Here is a 10,695-nt window from a genome sequence, read left to right on the forward strand (position 1 = left end):
AGGATCTGAGTGACTGGGGGTAGGAGGAGCGGCAGTTGGGTCAGCAGTCTCAGCAGTCTGGAGAACCAGGGTTGTGTCGGCCACACGGGGGCAATCAAGATGCCACAAGCTTGGTCTTCCTCCACCTTCTTGATAACCAGGTTCAGAACACTGAAAGGTGGGAAAGCATAGAACAGCTTAGACGACCATGAAAAACTGAATGCATCAATAGCACATGCATCGGGGTCAGGTTTCCACGACGCATACTGTGGAATCTGATAGTTTAGCCGTGATGCAAATAAGTCAATGTCTGGAGAACCAAGTCTCTGACATATTGTACAGAAAACATCTGACACAAGGTACCATTCAGTGTTATCTTTCATCACCCTAGATTCCCTATCTACTACAACATTGTCTGTCCCAGGAACATGTGCTGCACTTAACCATAACCGTTTGTCCAAGCACCATTCCCATATCTCCCTTGCGAGAGAATTCAGTTCAGGTATCTTACCGCCCATGTTATTCAGATAGGCTGCTGCGGTTGTGTTATCCACTAGAATTTTCACATGACAGTCACACTTCAATGAGCAGAAAGTTCGGATCGCCAGGAAAGCTGCTAATAGTTCAAGATAATTGATATGCCGTAATGCTTCATCACGTGACCAGCGTCCTCCAGTCGAGTGACTGAGACAAGCTGCCCCCCACCCAGTAGGCGAAGCATCAGACGGGAGTGTGAGAACCGGAGGCGCAACAACAATAGGCTTGTTAGCGGCGTGGATATTGGTCACCCACCAGGTCAAGTCGACCATGTGCTCAGAAGTTAGCTCGAATACACTGTCAAAATTGCCAGACGCAGCTCGCAAGGCACGTGACTTGCCGTTGTCAAGGCGACGGTAATACAGAGGTCCTGCTTTCACACCGGGGAAACTAGCAACCATATATCCCACAACTTCAGCAAGTTCCCTTATAGAAACACGCCGTTTCTTCAAGAGAGTCCCACATGCCGTTTTAATCCGGTCGGCTTTAAGCGGTGTGAGTGACACAGTCATTGCTACTGAATTTATAACAAAACCGAGAAACGTTAGTTCCTGTTGAGGTACCATGACTGGTTTTGTTGGGTGTAACACAAAACCTAACTCGGTAAAGAGTTCAGCGGTTTCCTCCACAAAAGTACTTCATTCCTGTAAATCATCTCCAGCAATAAAGGAATCGTCAATATACCCGACATTGGTGTGACCACGTGATCGGAGAAACCGAGTAGGGCACTCTCAACAATTTAGTGAAGTACCTCGGCGCACAACTGAGTCCGTTCGGCATAGCAGTAAACTTGTACAAAGTTCCTTTCCAAAAGAATTTCAGATATCTCTGATGCGTTGAGTGAACTGGCACAGTGTAGTAAGCGTCTTTAAGGTCGATGGAAGCCATGTAGCAACCTCGTCTGACTAACGAAATAGCCGCAGACAGAGTGTCCATTTTAAAGTGGATCGTATTCCACATTGTCATTAAGCTTTCTCAAGTTTAAAATAACCCGAAAAGTGTTATCTTTCTTGCGCCGGAGGAAAATGTTAGACACATATTCACCCTCTTCATGGACCGACTCGGATACAACATCCTTAGCTAGGAGCTTCTCGAGCTCTACGTCAATGACAGCACATTCCTGAGTGTTAAACTGAATAGGCTTTGGAACACGACTTTGACAGGGTATAGTGTCAAATTCAATAAGGCAACCTTGCACAGTTTGTAGGACAAAGGGGTCAGATGTAAGTTTCTCCCACTCATTAACATGAAATCGAAGTCTACCAGCAAGAGTAGCATCACTGTGACCGCTTACCTCTGAGTCTCCTGTAGATGCGCTCAGTATTTCCTGTCCATCCCGAACTTCCTCCTCTTGAAGTTCGTCTGACCTCTCCCTTAAAAAACTTTGCCACGACCGTAGCCAGGACCAGTATATCTGCGAGAGGCGGGCTGTCCCCTGCTTCCCTGGGTTACAGGCGGGCGGTCTGACCTGTGGCCATGGTAACCACCAGAAGCGAGTTGGTTGCTGACCTTGTTAGTGATGGTCAAGTTTTTCACTGTCTCAGCCAGGTCGTCTCCAAATATCAGGGTTGACATTGGTGCTTGTGGCGAACACAGCTGCTGGTATTGTGTGTTCAGAGACGGACGGAGGAGCTCACGTCGTCTGAGGTTCAGTTCAGTTTTCACATGTGCCAGAAAAGAAATGCAGTCTGTTGTCTTTTTGGCAAGACTGCTCACATCAAGCTTCGCCAAAGAGATTTCTCCTTGTTTAACTTTAAGGAGAGTATTTGCCACTTGCAAAGCTGGTACTGTGGCCTTTATAATGCCAGTCTGCAACTTCTACAGTTTAACGTCATTGGATCGGGACTGTCCCCGAAGCTTAGTCCATATTTCAGCATTCACCCGAGTGGGCTGAAGCTTCTCACAGTTCTTAGGCCTTACATATTCCTGGCTCTTATCCTTGAACTTCTCCTCAGGCATTGTTTTGAACATCATTTTGTTCATTGCCCCTGCCAACTTGGCGTGAATTGGAGCACCAACACTGTCGTCTGATGTGAAATCGTCAATCAGAGACTCGAAGAAATCCTCCTCACCTTCACATTCTTTCTCCTGAATTGCACAATTCACAAAATCATGATCATCCTGACACTCTGACGGTTGATCGGGAGGTGGTGAATACACACTCTGTGTATTGGGAGCGGAGTCACTTAACAACTCGTCCATGTCGGCCTCACTCTCGGAGCCGGGGGTCTCTGACCTATGCTCGCCACCTTTCCTTTTCACGCCCTGTCTGTGACCAGCCTTGCTATCGTTGCCAATGTAACTCGCAACTCTGTCTCCAAACATGGAGAAGGATGATGCCATTCCTTCAATTAATTGTTGAGTTTTTAAGTTCTGTGCCATAACGGCAGACAGCATCTTGACATGCTCTGTCTCTGCCATGTCCCCTGTAGGGATGGTCAACTTGGCCTCAGGGTGTGAAGCGCTAGTGTCAAACATACCCGTTATCCTGCCAGGCATGTTCTGGTCACCGATCTGTCCGTCGAGCTCACTCACAGGCTCACAGTGTGATGGGGATGGACCAGCTGATTGCAGCATGTTGGTCGCCATTTTACAAAATGGCTGCTCTCGTCCTGACTCGCAGGCAAGAAACGTTTTCGGCCGGGTATGTCTTCGCTGATGGCCGGCAGTCTAGATGATACCCACTCAAGTGACAATTGTGTCAAATTGAAGTGGCCTCAATTGATAATTGTATCAATTGAGCAAAACACCAGTAATCAAGTGCCGAATTGTCAGAGCTTAATTAGCGTGTATAACTCCTTAGGGTCTCGATTCGTAATGACTCCTGGACTCGCCTCGTTCTCTCACGTGATCACGATCTACGACGTGATTGGTTGAAATATAATACTCTTGGCAAGGGTAGAGTGATATTGTTGATGTTCAGAGCAAAATCGAACGATACCCGACATCAAACGATTTGCCTCGCATGTTATTCATACGAAGCTTCGAAAACCGAGGTATTTTCCGTTGTTGTGTCCTGTTACCGAGCGGAAAGCCACTGATATCGGGAAATAAGCGACCATACATATTATTTAAAAAATCTTTTTATAATAATTTTCTGATTACGTAAAAATGAAAATATAAAAGAAAAAGGCACGGGCATGTTATGACATGTCACAAATGGAAAAAATCGCCATAGTTTTTGCTTCTTTCGTGGCTTATCTGGACATTATAAATGTAAACTTGCATTTTCATTCAAAAATACATTTATTTAAGTTGTAGTTGTATTATTTGAATTATATTATAAAAATAAACTTCATATTTATCAACAGCGGGATTAGATCTTTTAAATGGTGTATGAGATGTAGTGGTAAAAACGTTTTACAAGCTTATAATTTCCTTCATAAACATAGGCTTCATCTGTAGCCTTAGAGTCTCTGGGAACTCGGTATCATGGCAGTAAATGCCTCTGGTTGACTGGTGTTGAAAGAGTTAACTCATTCACTCACTTGGTTTATATATATCTAGATGCTCCTCATATGATCCATTTGGGGAAGCCTAATGATTAAAGCGCTGATTCCGGTTCCCATATGGGTACAATATGTGAAGCCTATTCCTGATGCCGTTCGTCACGATTTTTCTCAATTGTTGCAAAAATGCAAGCGCAAACCCTTTTCACTCACTTATTCAAAATATTGACATCTTCAATTATCCCACAAATGTACACTAAGTAACTCCTACAACAATTTTATACGTATCTAGTATCAAAATATTCTAAAAGTACTACTATGCTGCCAGTAAATTTAAACCTACTACAATTTTTAAAATCGCAGTATATATTTTATTTTAATTTATGGCTAGATTATCTAAAATTGCTAATAGCTGAAGGGATGGTGTAAATCCAGCTAGGGTCCATGTAGGAAGCAAATGTCGTGTAAGTCCCTATGGCAATATATCGCCTCTTTTTATATTATATTGTCTTCTGTAATTGACATATTTTAGATTGATATGCTAGTTTTATATTTATATCTGTGATGTGTTTTTACTGTCCTTCGCTGACAGCTTTTTATAGTTTGCCTTTATGTCTTGTAAAGTGTAGCTTGTTTTAAAATTTAACTCACTCACTCACAATAATGCAACTGAATATGAGACTAACCAGGAGAATCGTAGATGAGTGAGTGAGTGAGTTAAAATCTATCGTCACATCGGCGATATTTCAGCTATGTATCGTGACGAGAACAATTCAATCATATTAGACATCAATAAAGTTAGAAATTAAACTCCTGTTGACGAAGAACAGTAAAACTACTAGTGTATCACAGATGTCCATTTAAAACTAGTAATTAAATCTGAAATATTTCAACTATAAATGACAATACAATATAAAAACAGGCTTTTGATTGCCAACGACTGGAGGTAGATCACAATACAAGGGACTAGGAGAATTGTAGATGAGATCATTATGACACTCCTATAAACCCGATGTTACTCGTAAATTATGACTGATCTGTTGTGACTTAGCTCACTTTATCAGCTTCTTTGCATCAGTGTCATCATGAATATTATAAACGTTATGGGGCATGAACATTTTAGAGAATATGATTTAAATGAAAACTTTTATTTTGTAAGGTGCGAGTTAGTATTAAACTGATATATGCATTTCAACATAAAAAAACGATACAAAATGTACATAATTTCATTTCCTATGCATATGTTTGTAACTGAGGCCACTGTTGGGACAGGATACTTTCACGTAATTCATAAATAAACACTCATGATAATGTTTTATTCTTGTTTTATATGTGACTTAAAATATTAACTCACTCACTCACTCTTGTTTTATAGGGTCGGTGGCTTATAGCCTAGTGGTTAAAGCGTTGGCTCGTCACGCCAATGACCCGGGTTCGAATCTCCACCAAATTCAGTCAGTCAGTCTTGTTTTATAATCCAAGCCATATTATTGTCAACATTTAAGGGGATAGTGCTATGCAAATTGATGAATTTAGAACAATAATTTCGAATTAATACAGAATTATAACGAAAGAAGCAAATGAATATTTCGTTATCTTTGTCAGTAATTATGGCAAGGTTTGATGCTTTTGTTTATTGCCCGATACACTACCACCATCCCACTGACACGCTAAGTAGGAACAGGTACAACTGCTATGTGTGAACAGAAAACACAACAGATGATACGCAGTTGAAACCACTCTTGGAAAAATATATAGATGTTATCCCCTACAATGATTTCTTCGTTACTTTGTTTGTTTCTTTGCCTTTGTTGCTTTTCTTTCTGTTGCTTTTTTTTTCTTTCTCAGCAATAATCCAGCTGTGTGACGGCGGTCTGGAAATAATCGAGTCTAGATCAGACAATCAACATCGTGAACATTGTTCAACGCAATTGGGATACGATTACATGTGTCATCCAAGTCTGACCACCCGATCCCGATAGTCACTTCTTTCGACAAGGGGGGTTACTGAAGTTCAATTCCCAAAGACAGCACCAAGTAGGCTGATTGCGTAAGCATAACGATATATATCTGATCTTGGTGTAAGTCGTTACTTGTCTGATCTGAGTAGAACTCGTGAAGAACCAGTTAACAATTGTTCTTCAGCTACCTATGCTTGTTGTACAGGCAACTGACGGGATCGGGTGGTTACATTTTCGTTAAAGGCCAACAAGACGAATTTCAACATCTCTGCGTTGTGCTACAACTCGGGACCTCCCATAGTGGCGTGTTATTCATCAGTTGTGGTTACTGGCCATTTCCCTGATCACAGACGTCGACACCCCCTTTTGTCAGCGTTTTACAAACTGACAACTTAGGTTCTGCACGGCTGTCACAGGACTCTCTCCTCACTGCTATCTCCCATTCAACTTAACGCGTTGGATTCAACCAGGAATCGGACAACGTCAAGAAAACAAACCTTAGCTTGTTACATTGTTCAAATACTGTTTTTGTGTGACACCTACCGGCGATTTTCTTTTATTTATTTATGTATTTTTTATTATTTTATTTTCAAAGGCAAGTATTATTTGGTAAGCATTTCCCTTGTATTTGTATATATTTTACAACGGCAGTATCACAAATCACACATGTCATTATGAGATATAATAACGTCAGTACAAAAGAATACCTGACTAATATAAGACACAGATTCCATTTGGTGTGAAAGGCGTGACAGCTGTTTACACGTATTTGCCACGTTTTCGCAAAATAGCAACCGCCGTTCACACACAAAGTAAATATCTATACCCGAATGTAAATGCTTGTACACAACACAGACAGTCAAAAGGACGATGAACCAGAATATCGAGTTGTTAATTTTGAATTACGACTACTTTGTAGAAGAGATTCCGTTCCTTACTTGTACATAAAAACGTAATTCAGCAAGTTTGCTCGGAACCTGTCTGTTCCAGGCTGCACTTCTCGGCACAAACATGACAGTTAAATACTCATAAAAATAAATACTTACTATATATCTACACATAAAAGTGTCTGTACATGAGTCATTATTCTGATGATAAATATAACAGCGTTTAATACCATCATCTGGTAATACACAATGTTTAATAACAAAGTGCATGCTTATGTACTGCAGGAACTAGTCTCACAAACAACTATTGAAACTCTCAACATCCCTGGGCTCTTTCAAGGTTACTGCTCATAGAAATGCTATATCGCTGGGAAAAGCTTATGTGACCCATAAAGTACCCGCGGCATGGTAGTCTTACCGTGGCTGCTTGCAATATCTTTTCATCTTGTATTGTTATGTATACTGTTTCTCTCATATATTGTTTTTGCATGTACAGTGCTATATTATAATAGTTAAAAGTGAGTGTTGCATATAGATCTGGTTCAGTGTAGTTATTTTACCGTTCTTTTTGGACAGATGCATATAAGCATAAACATTGTATTACTGACATCTTAATTGCTGTAGTCACAATATCGCCGAGATGCTTACGATGTGACAAATCTTAACTCACTCAACCCCTCACTCTCAAGGAGAACAATACACAAAGTCATTTACATGCTTATTTACACCCTTTGCAATGTCAACATTGATGGGGCATCGTCGATATTGAACTATTAATCATTTTCAAGTTTTTGTAGTTGGATATAGTTGGAATATTGCCACACACTGCGTTAGCCCGAATCAAATATTAGCTAAAGGTTTCCCTAAGAGACCACAAAGATTACTAAGGCCACGTTAAAGAGTTCACAGTTGTTGAAATCCATGTGAAACTTGGAGTGTTGTAATAGATAACGTTTTTAGTGGTTTTGTCTGCTGGGGATGTATTGGTTTTCTCTGAAGAAGAAAGCATTAGTTCCAACTTGAAACGTTTTTGTGCCACGTACGTTTTCTTCAAATCTCACTGGGGACGATCATTATTTCCTACAGATGATTTCTATGCTAAGCAACAAAAGAAACGCCAGTTTGGAATTTTTCTTCTCAGAAACGGTAACTGTAAACTCATTTAATGTTTTGATTGTATATTTTTGACAACATCTCCAACTTTACCTGAGCAAAGACATTCCTTCCCAAACTCAGAATGGAACCCAGGAAATGGTCTCAAAAACGCAACCTGATCTCGGAGATGGTACGGTGTTCTCCATGTTTTTCATGCAGCACGTGCTGTTCATAAGGACCAGGGGCCGGATTCACTAAACTTCTTAGAATTTTCTTAGATTTATGCTTAAGTTTCCTTAAGAATTCTTAGCTGAGAATTTATCTTAAGTAGCAATCCACCAAGCCACTAAGCATAAATCTTAGCTGAGATATTTTAAAATTCTTAGAATTTTCTTAGTGAGAAACGCATGGGATTATGGGATACAAATTTATGCTAAGAATATTCTTAGATGACGTATTGGAAATCCCCGTATCTATTAATAGCATAGTTGAACTCTCCTCGCGTGGAGATAGAAAACAACTTACGCAGACGACAACAATCAGAATGGAGAAGAAAAGTGTCAGAAAACCCAACTGGACGGCCGAACAGACGTTGTACTTAACTCGCCTTGTTGAGGAAAATAAGGCAGTGTTACTCGGCAAGTTTGGACCGGGTGTGACATCTGCGCGAAAGAAGGAAATTTGGACACATATTACTATGCAGATCAATGCCACCTTCACAGGTAAGTGACGATCGTAAATTTTGAGTGCACTTTAAAATGTTCTCACCTTGTATATGTAACTGTAAAGTATTTGCCTCCTACAATAATTAATGTAATTTTTATTGATTTTTAAGAATTTAAACGTTGAAGTAAGTGCAAGTTTAAAAGCGAGATGGTTCATATGTGCTATTTTCGATCACCCATCTCAAAACGGAAGGATTTCCGCCCGTAACCCCCGTATTTATTTCTAATCATTATATGCCTGAGAATATCCGCCTATGTTTTTTATAAACAGGCTATACCTAACCTAAAACCCTAAAATCCAACCCCAAACATTACACCAAACCCTTGAAATAATCCTAATAAATAGAATACATTTCAAGCGGGGGTTACGGGCGGAACTCTTACCATCAAAACTTTGACGAGTGATATTGGATTTATGCATTCAAACATCATATTGTTTGTGCATATCAACTGATTATAATCATTTGAAGTAACAAATACTGAAATCAAATGTTACACATCTTCTGTTGTAACAGCTTACAAGTATACTACAACCGACATGCTTAGTATGTTCATTGAAATAACATTAAAGTAATGTATTTGGGCCAGTTCTGTTGTATCTAGTCAAATGTAGATTTTTTTGTGAATGAAAATGATAACAGTGAATTAGGGTTGGTTTGACATGTTGATAATTCTGTAAATTTATCTTAGAAATATAGGTTGATATTCAGGTATTTATCCAGGCAGGTAAGATATTTCTATCGCATGTTTTCATGTGAAGGAATCACACATGAAACATTCTATTTAACCCAAGTGTGAAGTAATCACACATGTATCATTTTATTTTACCCAAGTGTGAAAGACTCACACATTTTCATTTTATTTTACCCAGTGTGAAAGACTCACACATTTTCATTTTATTTTACCCAGTGTGAAAGACTCACACATTATCCTTTTATTGTACTGCAGTACTTTTCCTGAAGAAATGACCCATTCGTTTTGTTGTGTTTGCAGAATATTTCTCATGTGTACCATTATTTTATTTAATCAAACACTGACCCCTATGATTTATTGTTCATTATTTTGACTCCCTCAAAGCTTTTGAATGGCAGTCCATTTTGTGGAGTTGGTTCAATTCCAACCAGAGGCATACACAGAGTCAACGTTTATATGTTTTCATGTTTATATTAACAATAGTATGTTGAAAATAGCACTAATATTGTGAAATGTGACTAATATTAGTGGGCCAAGTGGTCCCTTATCATACCTTCAGACTGAACCTTTGTTAATACCATAATGGGGTTGTCAATACCATTACATCATGAATTTAAAAATGTGAATTTAATGTAAATGAAAATATTTCATTTCATATTCGTGTCCTCAATTGTTTCATGAAATGTTTTTTCATTTTCTCCCAGGATGTGTCAGGACAAATGACGAAGTGGAGAAAAAGTGGCATAATACCCAGTCGAAGTCCAAGTCTGAAATTGCAGCATATAAGAAAGGGGCTGTATCTACAGGTAAGAGCTCAAATATAGATTTATGGTCCATACTTATTGATTTTGGACAGTGTGTGCGTGAAGAAAAGTGATTACTTTGAAGGAATATAAATTGAGTAATAAATGGTCATGGTGTAACCGGGTTGTGATGGGTAAGAATGACGTTCAAACACAGGCTACGGGTGTGAGGTTTTATTTGCAGTTAGAGAGGTTACGACACCCTGCAATACACAAAACAATAACATACGGTAATATCATAAAAACATGATGCATCTTTCACATACGAGTAACTTACAATTACACATTCACATTCGCATATAAATATCTTTGTTAATGAGGCATAAAATCATTGTCTTGATTACATAAAGAATTCATCAAGGGAGATAACTCTATTTATGGGTACTATACATGAGGTATACAATGAACATGGATCATTGTTATAAAGTACATTACATGTTCTCAATACAATAATTAATTATCACTTTGTGGCACCAATGATACAGATGGCAATCAGTGATACATATGTATCATAATATATTATTTACAGTATATACTATTCACAACAAACTATTCAGAACTGGTGT

General features: G+C 39.2%; 1 protein-coding gene across 2 annotated transcripts in view; it reads left to right on the forward strand.

The window, feature by feature from the left end:
- LOC124290211 (sodium-dependent noradrenaline transporter-like) overlaps positions 1 to 10,695 on the forward strand; it is an 88,924-nt gene that overhangs the window by 24,943 nt on the left and 53,286 nt on the right. The gene's annotated exons all lie outside the window — the stretch shown is intronic.

The sequence above is a fragment of the Haliotis rubra genome, unplaced genomic scaffold, assembly GCF_003918875.1.
Source record: "Haliotis rubra isolate DU_JTF1 unplaced genomic scaffold, ASM391887v1 Scf1122, whole genome shotgun sequence".
NCBI classification, from domain to species: domain Eukaryota; kingdom Metazoa; phylum Mollusca; class Gastropoda; order Lepetellida; family Haliotidae; genus Haliotis; species Haliotis rubra.